Source organism: Pleurodeles waltl, chromosome 11, assembly GCF_031143425.1.
Source record: "Pleurodeles waltl isolate 20211129_DDA chromosome 11, aPleWal1.hap1.20221129, whole genome shotgun sequence".
In the NCBI taxonomy this organism is placed as follows: domain Eukaryota; kingdom Metazoa; phylum Chordata; class Amphibia; order Caudata; family Salamandridae; genus Pleurodeles; species Pleurodeles waltl.
The window spans coordinates 34,353,396-34,374,889 of NC_090450.1; the positions used below are offsets into that span (position 1 = coordinate 34,353,396).

The 21,494-nt window shown below is 45.8% G+C and overlaps 1 protein-coding gene across 3 annotated transcripts in view; it reads left to right on the forward strand.

Annotated features, from left to right (window-relative positions):
* The first annotated feature begins 7,559 nt into the window (after positions 1 to 7,559).
* The window catches only part of AP2M1 (adaptor related protein complex 2 subunit mu 1), a 174,799-nt gene continuing 160,864 nt past the window's right edge, over positions 7,560 to 21,494 (forward strand). Inside the window, exon 1 of one of the 3 annotated variants that reach the window (XM_069212940.1) lies at positions 7,560 to 7,692. The gene's annotated coding sequence lies outside the window, so the exon portion shown is untranslated. Of the gene's footprint in view, positions 7,751 to 21,494 lie in introns of all 3 variants that reach the window. The other 2 variants (XM_069212941.1, XM_069212943.1) reach the window with 2 other exon arrangements.

Consider the following 21,494-nt stretch of genomic DNA (forward strand, 5'->3'; position numbering starts at 1 on the left):
TGCTGCTCAGCAGAACAAGGGTAGGCATGCAATCCTCCTGAAAGCAACAGAAGCCTACGCCCTCACGAATGAGCTACAACTCATCCACAAAAAAAACCAAAATCATGATAATTGTCAAGAGATCCCTAAATGGGGCAACAACTTGGGGGTTAAGTGTAAGCAAGTTGAAAGAAACAACAACCTATAAATATCTAGGCCTTCTGTTTGACCACCTCGGCTCCTTCCTCACACACAAGGATGAAATAAGACAGAAGGGAGTGGCGCCCTCCATAGGTCTACGGACTCTGTTGGCAAAACTGAACAAATGGTCACTCAGCCCACTGCTAGAAGTGGCAAGAGCCAAGGTGACCAACATTAGCCTACGGCAGTATCGCACTTCGCGGCAGGGACGCAAAGGTAATTGATGCCACAGTAGTAAGCATCTACAGGCAACTGTTCAAGCTCCCGAGGCATACATCACCAGCACAGATAAAGTTGGAGTTCGGCCTATTCAAACAGCCTCTACCAAGGAGGGCAGCTTTTATAAACTTACTTCAGAAAACAAGGGCTGCGACCACAAACACCATAAACCATGACATCTGGGATGAATCACCGGCAAGAATATACCTTGACTCCTCAGTAAAGTAGTTCAACATCAAAAGCCCATGGACATCAGAGCTTAACCTCAAAATCCTAACTGAAAGAACACAAATATTCTGTCTCTCAATGAAGGCAAAACAGCCCTCGAGAAAAGACACCACGCCTGGCTAGTCCTGAACAGCTACAAGACCCTAGCTCCCCAGTCCTATCTGGGTGAAATTGTAACCTACTGCACCAAGAGGAAGTTTTTGCTCTACCGGCTGGGGATCCTCCCAGTAGGAACACATGGGAAGCCACGGCACCGACCACCAAAGGACGGACTCTGCTGGCTGTGTGGCCTAACACCCGAAACAGTTCCCCACGCGCTCTGCCTGTGTCCCAGGATCCTGGAGAAGTGTTGCAGGCTCCTGAGACTGCTGTGGGTTCAACTGAGGTCCGTACCTGCAGACACGCGTCTGTAATGTGCCTTAACTCCACCGACCAAAAATCGATCGCCCGCACGGTTAGATACCTGAAGGGTGTGAAGCGCATCCTGGCCAAAGCACTACGGGCAGACATCAAACCTGTGGAATAAGCCCTTAGCCAGGAATCTAACCCTATACCACCCCAGCACCTACGCCACTTCTTTTGAACGGAGCTTAACTCCACGTTGTATATGCTATGGTTCTATTTTCTTTTTAGAATGATGATCTAATTTTACTGTTTTACTTTGTACAGGTACAATGGTTTTCATTAACTAGACGCACCGATAATAAAACTTGAATTTGATTCTAGTGTATTGCAATACAACGTTTGGCCAAAAGCAAACCCTTTTTTGGGGGTCGACAGCACACCCAGCAGGCAATGCTCGACCGAGATCTTGATCTGGACTCTGTTGATCTCTTGCAGCTTACCCAGTATATCGGCTCAGGAAAACTGTAGCCTAGCACTGTCTCGGGTCATGTGAAGAAACGTTGTCAGCTCAAATCTGCAGCAAAGGTACTCAGAGGAGCGCTCCATGTTAAATGTATGTAGTCTCTGTGGCGTAAGGAAGGTATGGTGCAGATACTGGAAGTGCACAAGTTTAAAACGAGCTTTGGCCACCTCATGTACCTGGTGCAAATGCCCACCTCCACTCACCGTCTGGGAGGGGCATTGGCAGGTTCTCCGACCATCTATCTCAAGTCCCCGTCACATCCACTATGCGATCGGTTTTCAGATGTTTACATATGCAAGAAATTATCCCTCTGGTGGTACCTGGGTCCAGCAGAAGCTGTAGTGTGTGGTACTCCTCTGGCTCCACAGGGAAAGCAGCCCATATCTCCTGGGCCGTACGGGACACTTTGGCATACTGCAGGAATTGACTGGGTTGTAGCTGATAGCAGTCCTGGGAGTCTTCCAGCGTAAGAAAGGTACAGTTTAGGTATAGGTCAACAGCAATGGAGCACCCTCCAGTGTACCACTGGGATAGGTCTATCACTATCTGTCTTAAACCTGGCAATCACTTCAATGGTACCAGTTTCCCATATGAAGCCCTGCAGAGTACCAGTGTGACTGCCTGATTCCGTACCTCCGCAGCCTGGCACACTATAAAAAGGGAGCTGGTTGGAACCCTCTCATCAGGGTCCTCAAAAGATCTGCCACTCCGCCCAACCCCGCTAGTGAGGCTTTCTCTCCGTTGGGGCCCTCTGAACACCAGTGCGCAGCATACTGTAATATCCCTGCAAAGTAGTACGTCTTCAGGTACAGAAGCCCCAGGCTTCCCAGCTCCACATTCAATTTCAGCACCTCCAACTTCACTCTACTCTGTCCACCTGCCCACACCAGGGATATCAGAAGGCCGTTCAGTATGCGGCAGAGGGAGTTCTCCAATACTTGGAGACAGCGGGGAAGCAGAACCGTCCTGCTCAACACCGCCCTCCACATAATGGAGAGTGGGAGGTGGTACCAAAAGTGGATAGTGGCTTCAAGGCGAGTGACCACAACTCCCATGTTTAAGTCGTAATTGGCTGCGTCTGTGTGGGCCACCTGTGTGCCCGGGTAGCAAAAATGATGGCACTCCCAGCTGAGTCCTGTCCAGGGTAGGATGGAGGCGTCCAATCCCACTAGACTCGAAAACAAGAAGATCGACTTCTCATGGTTAACTTGTAAGCCGAAGACCCTCTCGAATGCAGTCATAATTTTCATCAACTCAGGTACTGAGTGTTCTGGGTGGCTGACATAGAGCATCATCCGCATAGAGGGCGATGATGTGATTGCAGCTCTCCACAGCTATGCCCCACAGGGCCATGTCGTGTTGCAGCCGCAGTTCGAGGGACTCCATTGCCTTGTCAAAAAGGAGCGGGGACAGTGGGTACCCTTCTCGTACTCCTATCTATGGGTTTACTCACATTTCCTTTGCAGACACATGCTTTTGGTTGGGTGTAAAGCAGGCGGACGCACAAGAGAAACACCAGAACCAGTCCCAACTTCTCCAGTACTTCCCATAGGTAGTCCCACTAAGTCTCTGAAGATTTGTGTGTTCTGCTATCTGGCATAAAGCCGCATTGGTCCTCATAAATAAGATGAGTCACTACTCTCCCCAGACCCATCGCCACAGTCTTGGCCAGTATTTTGTTGTCAACTCCCAACATGGATGGGGGGGTGATACAAACCGGGGTCCATCAGGTCCTTGCCCGGCTTTGGGAGAATGGCAATCTAGGTCTCCCGCATGGACTGTGGCAGGAAACCAGTTTGTCTGGATTCCTAGAGGGTCTCCAGTAGGCGGGCCAATAAGAGGCTAGCAAACATCTGATAATATTCCACTGGCAGCCCATCTGGACCCAGAGCCTTGCTGCATGCCGTGGCACTAACTGCCTCTTTCAGTTCCTCCAGCCGGAAGTCCTCCTCAAGACCCCTACTGTCAGACCACTGCAAACCCACGGGTAACCCTACAGGGTGGCCCCGCAGACACGATGCGGGCCCACTCCCCAGGTCCCACCTCCAGCTTGTAATGTACCAGACAAGGAAGGAAGGCAGAGCTCAGGGAGGAGGGTTCTTGGTTATTCGGAGAAGTCCCTCTATGAAACAGCTGGTGCACCCTTAAGGGAAAAGGCATAAATGATACGTCAGCACTCCTCCTAATGTTAATCTTCCTCCCCATATTACCCAGTTCAACTATGTGAAAAGGTGCGCCTTGCAGATCCTCAGTTGGCTCGTCTTCTGAACAGGTTGAGGTGTAAGGAAGAGGTGTGGTGAAACGGTTGACCCTGAAAAAACATAGGATAGCATGGTCTATAACACAAACATATAGATTAAGCATCATACATGCTTATGCATATTTTCAATATAAAATGGCAAGTCAGATGAACAATGACCTTGGACAAGAGACCCATTCATGAACTAAAGTCTACCTAAGAGTGTCAATAGCAGTTAAATCACCATTGGTATCTGATATCCTCAATGTGGCACTTCTTGAGGAGAGTATCTATCAGGTAATGTTCATACATATGCAGGCAAGAAACTTGGGAAACATCTCAGGCATTTGCTTAATACCCTTAGTCACACATTCACTAAATGTTCTCACCTCAATTCTGCATAGTTCATTTGTGTTCTGTAGTGATTTGTTAATGCCTGCACTGGGAGGAAACAATAGAACAATTGATAGTAGTTCCAGATGTTACTGATGCAAGCACTCCATATACTTATATGGCCAGTGAAAGATGCATGCGCTGATAGGCACAATAGGATTTAAATCTCGTGGCACTCAACACTAAGTTGATAGGCAAAAAGGAAATTAAATTACGCTCCATGGCCCTATTGCAACGGCATGTTCCAGCAATTTCTGTTCTTGAAGCTGTCGGCTGGAATCCTGGACCCAGGCTGTACTAGTAGAGGTAGATAAAGGCTGCGGCCAATGTATAAAACGAATATTTTGGAAAGCTATATAATCCTCGTATTGCTGCTATTTTCAATAGTTTTTAACTTTTTTAATAGTTGCTCGTTTTTAGGCTGTTGTGTTGGGGGGGCTGTTTGGAACCTTTTTAAAAAAAAAATATTTGTACTCTTTTCCTTTTGGGGTCCTGTTCAGCACTGGTGCCTGCGATCTTAAGAGGCTCCCGGTCGCTTTTTTACATTTTAGTGGCAGCCATTACGGTGCCATTTTACGGCAGCCATATTTGTTGCCGGACCAGTTGTTATTCCTGGAGCCAGGTTGGGCCTCCCGCATGACGCTTTTAAACGCGGGCGGACGCCGGCTTCAGTAAGTATAAAACGAATATTTTGGAAAGCTATATAATCCTCATATTGCTGCTATTTTCAATAGTTTTTAACTTTTTTAATAGTTGCTAGTTTTTAGGCTGTTGTGTTGGGGGGGGCTGTTTGGAACCTTTTTAAAAACAAATATTTGTACTCTTTTCCTTTTGGGGTCCTGTTCAGCACCGGTGCCTTCGATCTTAAGAGGCTCCAGGTCGCTTTTTTCCTTTTTAGTGGCAGCCATTACGGTGCCATTTTACAGAAGCCATCTTTGTTGCCGGACCAGTTGTTATTCCTGGAGCCAGGTCGGGCCTCCCACATGACGCATTTAAAGGCGGGTGGCCGCCGGCTTTAGTAAGTATAAAACGAATATTTTGGAAAGCTATATAATCCTCGTATTGCTGCTATTTTCAATAGTTTTTAACTTTTTTAATAGTTGCTCGTTTTTAGGATGTTGTGTTGGGGGAGCTGTTTGGAACCTTTTTAAAAAAAAATATTTGTACTCTTTTCTTTTTGGGGTCCTGTTCAGCACCGGTGCCTGCGATCTTAAGAGGCTCCTGTCGCTTTTTTCCTTTTTAGTGGCAGCCATTATGGTGCCATTTTATGGCAGCCATCTTTGTTGCCGGACCAGTTGTTATTCCTGGAGCCAAGCAGCCAGTTCACTGCCTGTACCGCCAGGGTTGTCGGACCGCCGACGGTATTTGGAGCCTCCTCTCCGCCAGGGATTTCCTAGTGGAAAGGATACTGGCAACAGGAATTTACATTCCTGTCACCAATATGCAACTCCTGCAGTCCCCTCCACACAGCCACAGTCCCCCCTAAGCCCCTAGAGACTCCCTCATCCAAGCATGCACGCACCACACACACATGCAATCACACACTCATAAAGACACACACATACAGTCGCACACACCTCCACCACCCCCGCATCCATTCACGCACTCACACAGACACAATCACACACATACACAGACACAAACACCACCCCCCCTCCAATCACACAAATGCACACCCCGATGCACGCACACACCACTCATTACTCCCCTTCCCTACCGCACTTACCTTTTCTCCGTGGTCGTCCGGGAGGGGACGGGATCCTTGGGGCCTGCTCCGTCACCAGTCCCCCATCACCACAACGCTGCTGCGCCTATTACCAACCATAGGCATGGCGGTGTTGTGATGATGTGGTGGTGCAAGCAGAGTAGCCTCCACTGCACTGCCGCCCGCCAGTATGGCTGCTGGTGGCTCTCTGCCCAAGTGCTGAAGTCATAATGAGGGCCACAGCCTCCTGGTTATTTTTTTAAATTATCCCACTTTCCTCTACTAAAATGTTGGCTTGTGTGGCAATACTATTTCTAGGCCATTGCTGCCAAGTTTTCAGATTGCTGCGTGTGACATTTTCATAATGTCAGTGTAATTATGAGTGACATTTCAGCACTATGAGTGACACTTTCTCGCGAGCAAAATCAGGCAATGAAGACCAGGGAAACATATAAATATCAGAAATTACACACATTTGAGCAACGAGAAACTCTAAGAAGATCTTAAACCTGCTGCAAAGCACCAGAAACTGAAGCACCTCGTACCCTTGTAACCTGATCGTACTGTTAAACAAAACGAAGACTCAGATCTGCACCACTCTCATTGACACCGTGCCCCACGCCACTGCAAACAAAATAAAGTTTCTGCAAATGTCAGCAGTTATTGCAGTACGGATAGATTTGAGGCAGGCGACAAGCGGAGTCGGTGCAGCGGTAACAGGTGGACCACCCCCCTCCGGGCTGGCACACACACTCACAGCTGCAGGCTATAGCCCGTCCCTCGTCCCCGCCAGAGTGGTTGGGTCCGACTCAGTCGACCTCTAGTCCGGGGGATCATGATCATACCATGATACACTGTGGACACTGCTCTGAGCATACAATGGGCCAAAAGCAGGGAGCAGCTCCCTCTGCTACAGCGCAGCAGCAGGCTCACAATGGTGAGTCACCAGCCGCAGGCAGTGGTGGGGTCGGGGTCGCCGGGTGAGCCTCAGAGAGACGACGCCTACTGGCCGCAGTGGTACAATAGACGTGCTCACCTCAGCTGCGCTGCCAATGCTGAGGAGCTTGATAATTAATGTCAAAATGCTGCCTGCTCCGCTGGTAGCAGGACAATACACCAATTAAAATGAGTCTGATAACTGTACGAGAGACACACTCTCTCCACAGTAGCCATTGGCTGCACTGAGTGACTCTGACGTCACAGTTATCATGCTGCTGCGCAGGTGTTGGGTTGTGTTACATTGTAGCACAGTTAGTACTAGCGCAAGCAGATGAGCACCAGCCCCCAAAGACTGCTGGAGAGCAGCGCACACTGCAACAGCTTTCAATATGGTGCATGCATTATAGGCTCTCCAGCTTCACAATTGTGAGAGGGACTATGATGCGTGATTTTGTATTTGGTGCAGTGATGCCAAGCGCCACACTGAAATGCGTTAGTATAACGCCTGATGCGTGATACTTGACAGGACCGCTGGACCTTTATCTATTTTGGGAAAAGTTATAAATTCCCAAAGTATTTTTAAGAACGGATGAAAAAGTAGTAATTCTAAATGGCAGAAAGTGCTGCCCTGGGGAGCAGCTGAGGTCAAAAATACTGGGAATACCACGGCTGTGCCCCAAGGCTGTGTCATTCGATGGCATTGAGTCTTTCTTTTATTGCAGTACTTGAATTCCGTTAGATTGTGGAAAGAGGTACTTAGTCCTTCGTCTATGCTCACGGCTCCGTTTGGCAGCCGGATTCCCTGACGTATGGCGCGCTGACGTCAGCGCTGCAGCAGGGCTGGGAGGAGCCGCCGCCATCTTGGAGGCCGGTGGTCTGAGCAGGGAGAGGCGGCGCCCGAGGAACGGGCTGCAGGGGCAGGTGAGAGCCGCTGAAAGAGGGGACGAGTCAACCGTGACACGCGTCTCACGAATGTCAGGTGAAGTGCAGGCGACTCCCTGACCGCTAGAGAGGGCTCTGTCCGGCAGTGGGGTGTACAGGCAGGGAAATGAGTGGGTGGGTCTCGGCTTCCCCGAAGGTTGGATGGATGTCGACCGAAGCTGCCTGCCTCGCCCTTCCCGAGGTCCTGACAGCTCGTATTTGTTGCTGGTAATTCCTGGGGGCCAAGGTACCTTGCGCCCCCCTGCGATGGGATCTGACACATCCCTTCCAAGATGAGGGTGGGGGACGCGGAGGAGCGGCGGAGGTCCGCTCCCTGACCGGTGGATATTACCGGTGACACCTCTGGTGGGTGAAAGGTAGAGGCATGGGTGATGCCAGGCTACCTCCACGGGATGTAGGGAAGAGTAATTGGTGTTGAGGTTCCCGGTGATGGGTGCAGGGGGCAGAGCATGGGTGTTTATAGACTATCCACCGGGGGTGGTTGCAGAGCTTGGGCGCTTATAGACTATCCTCAGGGGGTTGGGGTACAGCATGGGTGTTTATAGACTATCCACAGGGGTTGGGGGCAGAGCATGGGTGTTTATAGACTATCCACAGGGGGTTGGGGGCAGAGCATGGATGTTTATAGATTATCCACAGGGGGTTGGGGGCAGAGCATGGATGTTTATAGATTATCCACAGGGGGTTGGGGGCAGAGCATGGATGTTTATAGATTATCCACAGGGGGTTGGGGGCAGAGCATGGATGTTTATAGATTATCCACAGGGGGTTGGGGGCAGAGCATGGATGTTTATAGATTATCCACAGGGGGTTGGGGGCAGAGCATGGATGTTTATAGATTATCCACAGGGGGTTGGGGGCAGAGCATGGATGTTTATAGATTATCCACAGGGGGTTGGGGGCAGAGCATGGATGTTTATAGATTATCCACTGGGGGTTGGGGGCAGAGCATGGATGTTTATAGATTATCCACAGGGGGTTGGGATCAGAGCATGGCTGTTTATAGATTATCCACAGGGGGTTGGGGGCAGAGCATGGCTGTTTATAGATTATCCACAGGGGGTTGGGGCAGAGCATGGCTGTTTATAGATTATCCACAGAGGGTTGGGGGCAGAGCATGGCTGTTTATAGATTATCCACAGGCGGTTGGGGGCAGAGCATGGCTGTTTATAGATTATCCACAGGGGGTTGGGGGCAGAGCATGGCTGTTTATAGATTATCCACAGGGGGTTGGGGGCAGAGCATGGGTGTTTATAGATTATCCACAGAGGGTTGGGGGCAGCGCATGGGTGTTTATAGATTATCCACAGGGGGTTGGGGGCAGCGCATGGGTGTTTATCGACTATCCACAGGGGGTTGGGGGCCAGCGCATGGGTGTTTATCGACTATCCACAGGGGGTTGGGGGCCAGCGCATGGGTGTTTATCGACTATCCACAGGGGGTTGGGGGGCAGCGCATGGGTGTTTATCGACTATCCACAGAGGGTTGGGGGCAGAGCATGGGTGTTTATCGACTATCCACAGGGGGTTGGGGGGCAGCGCATGGGTGTTTATCGACTATCCACAGGGGGTTGGGGGGCAGCGCATGGGTGTTTATAGACTACCCACAGCGGTGGGGGGGTAGAGCATGGGTGTTTATAGCCTATCCTCAGGGGGTTGGAGAAGATGCTACGGTGGTTATATGCTTCAAGGCGTTGAGCAGATGCATGGGTGTTGACAGACCTGCTGCCTCCAAGGGGGTGCGTGAAAGAGGCCTGTGTGCTTGTAGTCAACATCCAAGGATTGAGGGTATGGTTTCTGGCCGACATGCTTCCCGCAAGTGGTGTCGAGCAGAGGCCTGGGTGCTTATAGCCTCTCTCCTCGAGGTGAGGGGCAGGAGTGCCGACAGATGGGGTACTTCTAATGGGTGTGGGTCGGGGCTGCCACTTTACATTTGTTTTGTGGCTCTTTATGGACCAGGTGCTGATACTGTAATAGCAGTTTGTGAAAAATCATGTTTTTTTTTTATTAGTACCGCAGTTCTGTGTCAATTTGCTTTAAATCTTGATTAGGTGATTGTTTCAAATGCCTGCGTTGTGCATAGTTCCTTTCAGTTTATATTTCGATGGGTTAAAATACCTGATTTTTTTTATTTTTACTTGTTACTTTGAAAATATCGTTCAGAAAAATAAGCTTGTTATGTGGCAGCCCTAGGTTCGGGTAGATGCATGTGTGCCGAGGTCCCCGGAGATGTTCGCTTGCAGAGGGCTGGTGGGGAGGCTGCTGCTGCTAAGTGTTGACATTGACCCCTCTCGGTGAATTTTGGGCAGAGGGATGGGTGCTTACTGGCCAGCTACCTCCAATGGGCGGTGCAACACTTGAACGTGGCTCGGGGCGAGAACCCTTGTACTGGATGTTGAAAGCCCAGCCTCACATGGGCGGAACGAGTACTAAGTGCGCAATCTGTTGTATTATCCAGAAATCGTTAGCTGGTGTAAACCCGTAATTCTGTTTTTGTTATGTTCATGGTCTGTTTTTTTTTTTTTTTTTTTTTTTCTTCTTCCTCTTACGAGAGGCTTCGTCGTATTAGTCACAAATTGATTAAATATGTCCACAAAGGAGCCTTCATTAGCATTCCTGGCGAAAAGGAAATGTGGCGACGTGAATTTAAAGACAAAAACTGAGGCTATTTGAGGTACCTGGCGAGTTGCAGGTACCGATTGAATTGATAGCTATTAAGCTCCGTCCAACACCCCGCCTTTCTCCGCTTTCATAAATGATGCACGTTGTTTCCTTAGAATGAGGTGGTGAATGCTTTATTTTGGGATGCAGAATGCTTTCTGTTGCAAATGGGAAAGCCCCAGGACCACTCAGATTATAACTGCGAAGATCCTTCCACCACGATGGTACCAACATACCCATGTGCCCTCAAACCATGAAACAGCTTTCCAAACCACCTAACGCTTTCATTTAATGCCGAACCGTAAATGATATCCATTGTACTAAGGTGCACTTTGTTTCTCTCTTCCTGCCCCATATCTGTGTATCCAGTGACTACCAGTAGGTTTATCTGCCACTGACTTTACATGCTCCTTTCCATCTGTGTGCGATGTTCTGACAAGCAGCGTCCGCTGTGCTGAGTTGTTGCTCTTTTAATAACACTATGGAGCGCTGGTGCCATTTCTAGTGGCAGATGAACAGACAGAGCAGTGGTGCACATGGTAAAATGTGATACTTTGCGCTACCAAACTTGGTTTAGAATATTAAGCATTTTTTTACTGTTTGACAATTTGGTTGTCGTTTAAGTTAGCTTTAAGTAAACGCTGGGCCGTCACTGCCTGCAGGTTTGTTCCCATCTAGGTTGGTAGTCATTTTACACTGAAACGAAACGTGTTTTGTTTTTTAGATCGTGGGAGTTTTATCTGCTCATGTTCAAGGCGTTGCAATCCCTGGCTCGTGGTGTTCTTTTTTTTTTTTTTTTTTTTTTCCCCATGCAACATGATTACTCTTCCGTGTCTGTGTTCCTTTTGGAGCTGCCACTGATGTCCCGATCCCCGCTGAAAATCTTTTTCTGTGCTATGGTTAGAGACACGAATTGATAAGGCAGTGACGGTCATTAAGGACACATTTCCGTTGTTATTATTTGGGCCTTCCTCTGAGCACGGCTTTGACCATGGCCCGGAGATGTTGTTACTTTGACAATGACAGTTTTGATAGTATTTGACCCCACTTCCGAATTTCTTATTTTTGTGGCCTAGGAGGTACATGAATTACTGCACAGTAATATTCTAAGGTAGTCCAACATATACCTAATATGTCAACTGAAAATTAGATTTATCCATACTACTGTTGCAGTATATTTCTAAATGCTAAGCTGTTAAAATAGAGTACCACACAGCCACCGCTGCAGGCAAAAAAACGAATTGTGTTCAAATAATAGACTACCTTGTTGCCTTGGCTGCATCATATGTAATTATTTCTGTACATGTTGGTGTTCTCTCCTCTAAAGTACCTTTTAATATTAGATAACAGACATTTGCATAACACGTGTTGTCTTTATAAGATTCAGTGAGATGAAGTCGGTATTGTCCTAGAGATCTCTGGCTATATTGTCCAAGCCTAACCCATTATTGATGAATGAGAATTGTTGAATGCCTTCTGCTACCTATTGGATGGGGATCTCTCTGTATGGTGATATGGACAACCTAGTGATGGGTTTGTGGAGAATAGGCTGAATCTAAGATACACACTTCTGCCGTTGAGAACTGATCGTCGAGAGATACACTAGATGTATGCATAGGTTTCCTACTCTGACTGATCTTACTCTAAGAGGACATTGTATAGCGTGAACAGCAGCCACGAATTTGCTGCGAGTAATAGAACTGGGTTGGAGAGAATAAGTACTAGATTAATTTCTACTTTTCAGGTTTTCTTGATAAACTTTACTTCTCTGGCTTTGTTTGACCTTTGCTACATATTGTTTTGGAAATACATTTTAGGTCCAGTGCAAAAGCGCTTTAACCTGTTGTAAGTATTGTGTGTTTTTAACCACGCCCATAGTTTGATTCGTTCCTGGGCTTGCCTTTCAAAAATCACTTGATGTCATTAATAAATGCTTTACGTTTGTCCCGCCTTGAGGTTGTTTTTGTCATGCCTTGCAGACTGCCCCTGTTCCATGGATTATTGTATGATTGAGGATATACTTCAGCGTGCGCAATTATTATTTTTTTCTCTCCCCTTCATGCTGCATGGGTGCCATAGTGCTCACAGCAAGAACAGGCACACCAGCGTGAACTTGATCGGTGGTGGAGCGCTGGTCAAATTGTTCAGTTACCTAATCAATAATTTCTTGTGGCTCTCACCTGAAAACACTTGAATTAAATTGGTAAATGCTTTACATAAAACAAAAATCCTCAAAGCGAAAGCGTCTCTCTCGGCACAGCGGGAGAACCAACACTCCAATATTCACTGCACTTGGGGAAGCTCGCCCCATAATACTTTGCAGGGCATTACTTGTATAGAACACTTTTGTTCATTACTTAGCCTCTGGTGGTCCAAGCACAATGGGACCACCTTCAAAACATTGACCACAATGTGCTCTTTCTGTCTACATCACATATAGGCCCCCACACTGTTTTAGTGGGGACTCTAAAATAATAACCCGTACCACCATTCATTATTTTTTTAAGCTGTTTTATGGCTGGGAGAAGTTGTGTTTTGTGGGTCTTGTTTGTAATATCACTGTAATAGGCCTGCTAGTCTTAAAAATGTGTAATGCTCTACACCCTCTAGGGGCTAAATATGGTTACACTGCATTACTTTATCCCATTCTTTTTTTCATGTGGTTGTGCTCTCTGAGAGCTGTATGATTACATGACCGTGTTTCTTGGCTATGCTGTTTTTATTGTGCTGTCTTCTAGGGGGCTGTTCTGAACATTTTAGTCAACATACTATAATATTTGCGAGACAAAAAACCTGTCACTTGATGCTTTGCAGGGCATTACTTTTACAAAACACGTTTGCTCATAATTCAGCTTCTGATTGTCCTTGGACAGTGGGGCCACCTTTAAACTGCTCTTTGACTATATCCTCTTTTGGTTCCCACACTAGGTTAGTGGGGACCTCAAAATAATAATCAACCCCACCATTCAGTGTCTTTTAAGCATTCTCATGGCTAGAACCTTTGTTTTACAACTGGGATAAGTTTTGTTTTAAAGGCCTTATTTGTAATATCATTGCAGTAGGCCTAAAAACGTATTTGGTTATACAGCATTACTTTCTCCTGTTTTTTTTCATGAGGTTATGCCCTCTGGGGGCTAACAGTGAGGTTACATGACCATGTTTCTTACAAATTATATTTTTTTATGGGGCCCTCTAGGGGGTGTTTTAAGCATTACAGTCTGATGTCAAAAGTCTTTTTCTGGAAAAGGTTTATATGATAATTGTGTATGTTTTAATTATCTCTCCTTGTTACAATTATGACAATGATTCGGGCCAATTTAACATCCTTATTACACTATGACTGTTTGAGCACTCTTGATATGTTTGAGTGACCCTTCAAGATTATTTCTCCTCTGTTTCTGTCTTGTGTCTTTATGGGGGAATTGTTAGCCAGCCAGCAACTCTGATAGTGGGGTAGTGAAAGTGTTATTTGTTTGGAATTAACATGGCAGATTTAAATTAGGATGCTAAATGGCAACATTTTCATTTTTTGCTGCAGATACAGGAAGAAGGTAATTTGAAGTCCTTTAGTTATATGCAGGGCCACTGGAATTATATGGCAGAAAAAGGCGAAAATATGAGGCAGGGTTGACCAATGTATGTGGCAAGAAAAGTCCAGTTATGAATGTACAAACCAATGGCTCTAACTCAAGCAAATGTGAGAATTTTTGCATTGCAAATGCTTGTTTTAGCCTAAAGTTACATCTGTAGCCATTGTTGAGACTGAACAACACTGGTATTGGATGATGCACTTTTTGATTTGGGAGATCCATTCTGTAGCTCTTCATTTTATTCCTGCTATAGCTTAAACACCGTGCCGAAGCGCTGTGCAATGGCAAAACACATTCAAAGAAAGTTCTAAATGCAACGCCATCAATGCCGGTTCACTGTAGCTTCATTGTATCATGCACACCGAGTGCAACATATTGGTCTGAAGTTATAGAATTGATGACAGTACAGTCACATTAGTCCTAATCAGAAGGACTGCAAGCATGTACAGAAACAATGATAAAAAGCGTATTTTCTTTTTTGGGTGTTGGAGCCTCATTAGTCATTAAGAACATTGGGCCATATGTACGAACACATTTTCCCATAGACACAGAATGGGCAAAACTGCTTGCTACATCTGGCCCATTGTCTTTAGACATAAGAAATTAAAAACAAAGCAGATGCAAATGAAGGCCGAGACACCGGCGAAGCTTGCTAACTTGGAAAGCATAAGCTTCACCGATCCAGACTAAAGAATGTTGGCGGCTGGCGTTAATTTTTCGCACTGCTGAGCAATACTGTTGTTTGCTGCTAATTGGTGTGACTCATTTAATGATGAAATAGAATCCTGAATAAAAACGCAACATTCCTTAAAGGTCCCCTAAAAAAGATACTATTATGCATCACTTATCCACGAGAAATTAAATCTCAGTTAACTCCTGGTTGGAGGGTGTTTTACTGATGTCCCATTGATTGTTGAGGGCCTGTCGTCGGTGAAGGTAATTGTGCCTTGCTTCTGCCTCAGTGCACCGCGTGGCAGTGCTTTCAGCTGAAGTGCTATGCTGGAAATCTTGGAAAAGGACTCCCCGGCACGTTACTATGGAAAAGAGAATTACTCCTGGCAAGGGTGATGGAAGCCCTCCACCTGCTTTGCAAGAGTACAACCACGCTCCCACTGCAGCAGGGGAGTGAGTGAAGAAATCTTGATGAGAAGCGACTGTTTTGCAGGGCTGGGCTTTGGAGAAGCGTGGGGGACTCTTGCTCGGGTTGCCTGACGTCCTCCCACCTTCCTCTCGGGTGTTAGTATGCACGCCCTGTGTTGGAGCGTGTGTGGAGGCACCGTCACAGTGGTATTTGCAGGCTCTCATGGTATGATTGAGCCCATCTTTGGCGTAATGTTAGACTAGGCAGATGTTAATTCTTGGCACAGTATGTACATGGCATAACGGTGGCCCTGGTATAAGGTTGGTAATTGATAGCGTATTGTATGCATCCATTGGCACATTCGTGTACATACTTGGTGGTACGTGTACCTTGGCAGAATCGTGGTAATGCTGGTGTATTGGGAGCATTTATTTAAAGTTTTGTGATTCTTCGCACTGCTCATTTTTGTGAGATGAAAATCAAACCTGTACTGCGAATTGACAGTAATTAATAACCAAATTTGCTCAAGTCTGGCATGAGCATAATTAGTGGCAATAGCTGCTCTGTAGATGTTATGGTGTGACGTCAAGTCACAAATGGAAATGCTTATGGGTATATTAAAGGCCAAGTAGGTTCGGAAGAGAGGAACCAGAGCAAGTGAAGATATGTCATGTAACCTCTAGAGTACCTGCGTAGCCAACTATCTGCCCAAAAACCCTGTCCTTAACCATGCCTGGCTTTTGGCGTGAGTTTTGGGCAAGGCGAAACATAGTGCATTTCAATTTTTTTTTTTTTTTTTTTGCGTTTAGATGTATTGCCTTGCTCTCTTTCATTTTCTATTGGTTGGTCGCATTTGCGTGGTCTTTGCGAAACCTTTGTCTTTTTTTGCACTGTGGCCCCGGCATTTTACAGAGACAATATCTTGGTCACCAGGAGAATGCTCCGGAATGTCATTAGTTAACCCTTACCCTCGAACAGTTGCGTTTTCCTTTCCGATAACCCTCCTCCCCAGAGTGGGAGATAACCAGAGAGCCAGCAGGCCAGCTGCCCGGATGATAAACCCCAGGCGTGCCCCACCCCTTCCGCCCCGCTGCCTGGATCCTCTCCCGGGCTCCCTGTACCAGACCCTGAGCTGCCTTCCCCCGGCTCCTTACGCGATGTGTCCACAGTAACGTTTTCGCCTCCCATCTAGGACAGTGGGTGGTAGAGAGCAGGAGGCTTCCCTATAGACTGTGACCTGTAGAGTCCAGTGTTGCTGGCACAGAGTTGGTATGCACCCGTCAGAGGCACGTGCACCATTAGAGAAAGCTAGCCACCTATTCATATGTCAGTCTGCCCAATTTTTTTTATTACCAAGAACACCACTTTTCGAGCCAAAGGATGGACGTCACTAGTGTTTTTGAAGGTGAATGTGTCCTCAGCAACCCGTTTTTCCCCAGTGGCATAAGTTATCTGGTGCCCAGTAGAGTTGGAGAAGAGTCAGTCTGACTTGCCAGTCTTTAATGGACACTCAGTCTGACAAGTTTCTAAATGGTCTCCATGCGTTCCCAGTTTTTTTTTGTTGTTGACCTTTTTAATGGCTTACTATTAGACACATAATCTAAATCTCTGCAACCAAATGCACATATTTAGGATTTTGTGCAGTGTGTAAGAGATCTGCTTTTGAGCACTTTTTTACCAAGTATCGAGACCTGTGAATTAACTTCCTCGCCCTCTGGCTTGCCATTCTAGCTCATGAATATGGTGCTGATGCTACTAGAAAGGTAGAGCGGGGGGCTTCCTGAAAGATGGAGGGGCTTGTTCTGCACCAGGTGCTTTCGACTCCTAGTTCATCCCCATAGCTTAAGTCATCGATGCGAGGACTTGACGTAATTGACTAAACAATCTGTTCCCCGCATTTCTCAAAGACGACTACTTTGAGAACTCTGAACTAAAGAAACTGCTGACATTAACCAAGGCAATGACTTTGTATTTATGGGTTGACTATTTGGCCATTTTACTTGGGCCACTTCTGCATGTGTATGTTTTCTTGAGTATATGGATTGATACTATATTTTTTTAGGATTATCATTTGTATATTTTATCTACATTGATAGTGTTTTCTTCCCCTCGTCTAAAATTGGATACGAATAAACCATCAACCTTTTGTGTTTACACGGAGTTGGTCTGCAGTTGTAGTGCATACATTATGTAATTTACTTTGTTGAGCTGTGTTGCAGGTCATTTTTGTGCTCTCTGCAAAAGGATGAAGCCGAGTTTGCATACATTTGTATATTTCACTGTTTGTAACCGGAGACGTTTGTGCAGGTTACAAGCTGAGTGTTAACCATCACCTTGCCAATTTTAACTTCAGCAATACTAATGCTTCAGACCATTTAAATAGAGGAAGTAAAGTGTGCCAAGGTGGTAGATGGCTTCCTTTCAATCTTCTTTGGGTGATGGATGTGGCAGAAACTGACCTGTAGGATCTCTTTTTGTTGTGATTGACTCTCCAATTTACCATATCGGGGAAGGGGTGGGGTAAAAGAGCATATGGACTACTGGCCTCTGCAGGATCTTGGGAATTTGTTTTTGTAGTACTTAAACAGCTTCAACCTCGCTCCAAAGGATGCTAATAGTTGTACATAGTTTCATTGTAAGGCTCCTGCACGTGTGAGATTACAACACTGCAGCTCAGTGACGTAGGGAGGGAAAGGATAGTCTAAGATTGTACAGGGTTTGAAGAGGTGGTTTATTAGATCTTTCCCGAATTGCATCAGCAAAAGAGCAAGGAAAGGAGGTTGCTCCGGAGTAAATCCCTATGCAGAGAATACCTGTTGGCATGGGCATTCTTGAAGTCTTTCGGATTTCTTGCGCAGCCAGGAATGCGCTCCTTCAGCATGTTGGTGCTTCAGAAGAGACCAATTTTCCAGGCACTGCATGGAAGTCTGAGTTACTTGTTTGTAAACCTTATCACTCAGAACTGGGTGAACTTCCAATGCAGGATTCGAGTGGGTTCTCACGGGGGAAAGGAATCAATGCTGTTCTTTCAAGTTTGGAAGATGTGCTTAAGCTTTCTTAGGTTCCTAATTTTGGTCTTAAGCATTGAAGGACAGCAGCACAGCACAGCTTTGGGCCTGCACAAAATCCGTGGATAATCATTGTGCATACATGATGTTACATAGCCTCCGAATTTCATCGGGCATTCCCGATGGAGGATGGGAGCATGGGCTTTCATCTAGGGAGATGGATTTCATGTATCCAGATGACTCCTTTTACCAGAAAATCAGTTTTCTAGCTTTGAGATTCTTTAAACAAATTTGTGCATTCTGGGAGTTATAGTTTTCAGTTCAATTGAATCGAATTTAACACGCCCAAAAACAATTGGGTAAATCAGAAGCCCAGCATTGGTTACGCTGTGTCCCAGTGAAATTGCCATCTAACAACCAAATCACCTCATTTAAGTTTGAGGAAAAGATGTGTGGACATAGGTCCGTGCAGGGTGCACTCCACTGCACCTAGAGGACATTATCTTCATTGAGCCAACACTGCATACAAATGTACGCCAATTCTGTAATTGATTCTCTTTTGGGATTAACCTATCATCCAGTTAAGGTTGTGGATTACTTTATGTACACACAACAGTTACTATTAGTAACAAAGTAATCCAGCAACCCTAATTGTGTTACAAAACGTTAATGGAAAAAAGATGCAATTGCAGAATTGCTATACAGACTTGAGCTTTATGTATTTTTACAAATAATGGAGCATGGCAGTATAACTGGATCGATTGAAGCAGGCACCATTCGAACTTCAAACGCATGTTAAATTGCCAAATTAATAATATGCCGGAAGCATGTTAAGCAGATATGGTGAGACTTGCAACCTTTTGATGCGTACCATGGGCCGGATTTACAGACTTCTGTTTTCTACCTAAATATATTAAGTTGAAGACTTTGATGTTCACAGTTTAGTTTACTAATCTTCTTACCTTTTGAAACAATTTATTTACTTTGTACGTACTGGAGACTTGAAGGTTGCTGTGCAAGAACTGCATCCAATGTGGTATTTTCAGGGCAGGCAGAGTTCTAAGATAGCCACCTGAAACACACAGGTTTTTACTTTCTGGCGCATGGCTTTGGTACTTCATTCAATGATTGGATATAAGCCATTCAGCTGCACCAATGGAGTTCTGAAGATGCAGGCCACTTCATTCGCGAAGCTTGACACGTTCATTCACTGTACCAACCGCAAAGATGACAAACCGGCCTAACAGACCTGTATTCCATACTCTGTATCTTTAAATGAATTTGTTATGAATTGAATTAATGTTGTAGTTGTCATTCATAAGAATCCTCAATTCACCAGTCCTTAAAAGTTACCCATTTGGCGGGGGGGTGTTGTGGATGTATGTGTGTATATTTGTGTGTGTGTGTGTATACACATACACACACACATGCGAACCGGGTCCCGCAGTGGTTGGAAGATGTGACTTTTGTATTTTAAGCTAAACATTCTGCTTGGTCTGTGGAGCATGGTCAGTACTAGATTTCATGAAGTGCTGTAGGCTCGTTCACGTTTGTATGTCATGGAATGACAGCCAGCTGATGAAATGTCATTTTGGCATGCAGTGCCTTGGAGCCTGACGCATGCATAGGTGTAACTTACCTCTTGCCTTCGTCCACTCCTGCTCTGTACTTGATAGTCATGTAGATTCCATGATAGCTAGGTAATTGATCTGTCGGACTCACGTTATTCCCTGCAAAATGTGGTTAACTTACGCGCTTCCCTTTTTGCCAACACACCTTGGGGTCAAATTTGACATAAGATGGGTTCTATTGCTGTAGGAGATTTTCATTGCTGATTGCCCACAGTGTGTCCTGGATTACACCCACCCCCGATTCTTTGAGATTTTATTGGGAAGATATCAGTGGCCTTCATTGCTGTGGAGCGGCACGTAGTTCAGTGATTACAGTACTAAATATTTCAGAATTTGTAGCCAGCGTTCAATAGTTGATTAGTATCATTTGTTTCTTTGGTAATAGTGTTGAGTAATCGCAGTACCAGCTTTTGAAGAATAGAATCCGCCCCTGTAGTGGACCCCGCAACTCATGTTTTGTTCTTTAAGGCCCTAATCTTCACCGTTGGGTGTCGGAAATCTGCCCTACTATCACCAGGTTTGTCCCATTCCTGATAAATCTATAGCGGTCCTCCTGAAATGTATGTTTTTTGCATTGAATGTTTGTATACCTAGATTAAGTGATTAGTTTTATTTGGAGTCGGGGCTTACCTGTACTAGCTTTAGGTCCACACACAGCTAATGATGGGCCTGACTGTTGAGTTATTTTTCCTGCAGACTTGTCTGACGGGCTTTCTCCGTGAGCCTGAATGTGGCTTGATCCAGTGGTTTAGCTTTGTTTGGGCGGTGCATTGATTTTTCATGAACTAGTGCTAGATATTCATAGTGGGTCTTTACTTAGTGTGGGTAAAAGAACATTGTATAAATATTGTTGCTTTTTTGAGGGAGTTTGTGTGTGGGGGCTTCTTTATCATCAGTCAGGTGGGTGGGTCTCCTGTCTATATTGGGCCCTTTGTGGATTATTTTACTCCTCTGCACACCTGGTGGTCCTCTGGCACCTGCAAAGTAGTTGGCATTATGTGGCTGAGTTTTTTAAATACATTTTATACAGGTGTATTGACAGAGGCAGGCTAGTGATACAAACGGCTCCCTAGCGCCACACCCAGCAAGCATTGCTGATTCATATCAGTTTTTGGTTCCATCTGCCAGACAGCTTTTAACAGTCTGTAGGTGGTTTATACCAAAGGCTTAGAGTACCACTCATTGTTACTGCCATTTGATGGTTTTCTTGTCACTCTCCTTTGCTCCCTCTTCAGTAGCTTTCCTTCCTCTTGTTTGTCCCTCTGCTGAAGCACATCCTCTTTGACATCCTTTTAATTGCCTGACTCATTCTTCCACTGCTCACATTCAGGGAATTAATTTTTCTTTGTCATTCACCACTCCATGAGAGTGCAAGTCTGTTCTAGCTCTCTCTCTTTGTGCTGCGCCCAACACCCATTCCCTCTCCGTACTTTTGATGTTACTCCCCATCACTCCCAGCTTATCTGTAGGAACACTGCAACAGGTTTATTTTTGCAGAGGTACGCCCACAGAGAAGACTTTAAGAGTTGTTTTTTTATCTTCTCCATTTCACATATTGCATTAATGAAGAAGCTTTGGCATATCCCAGCTTTTATGGTGCTGGGGTAGGGGCGGGCTGCCGCAGTCACTCAGTTGGCGTTTGAGGTCTGTGATGCTCTTAGCATGACTGATAAGGAGCTCTCTCTCTAGTACCGGGGTCTATAAATCTGCTACCTACAGTGAATCAAATAGCCGGAGCACATTGAAAGTCCTGCCTCATGTTGAAAGTAAATTAGGTCTTGATGAGCCTTTTCATTTAAAGTTTGACACTT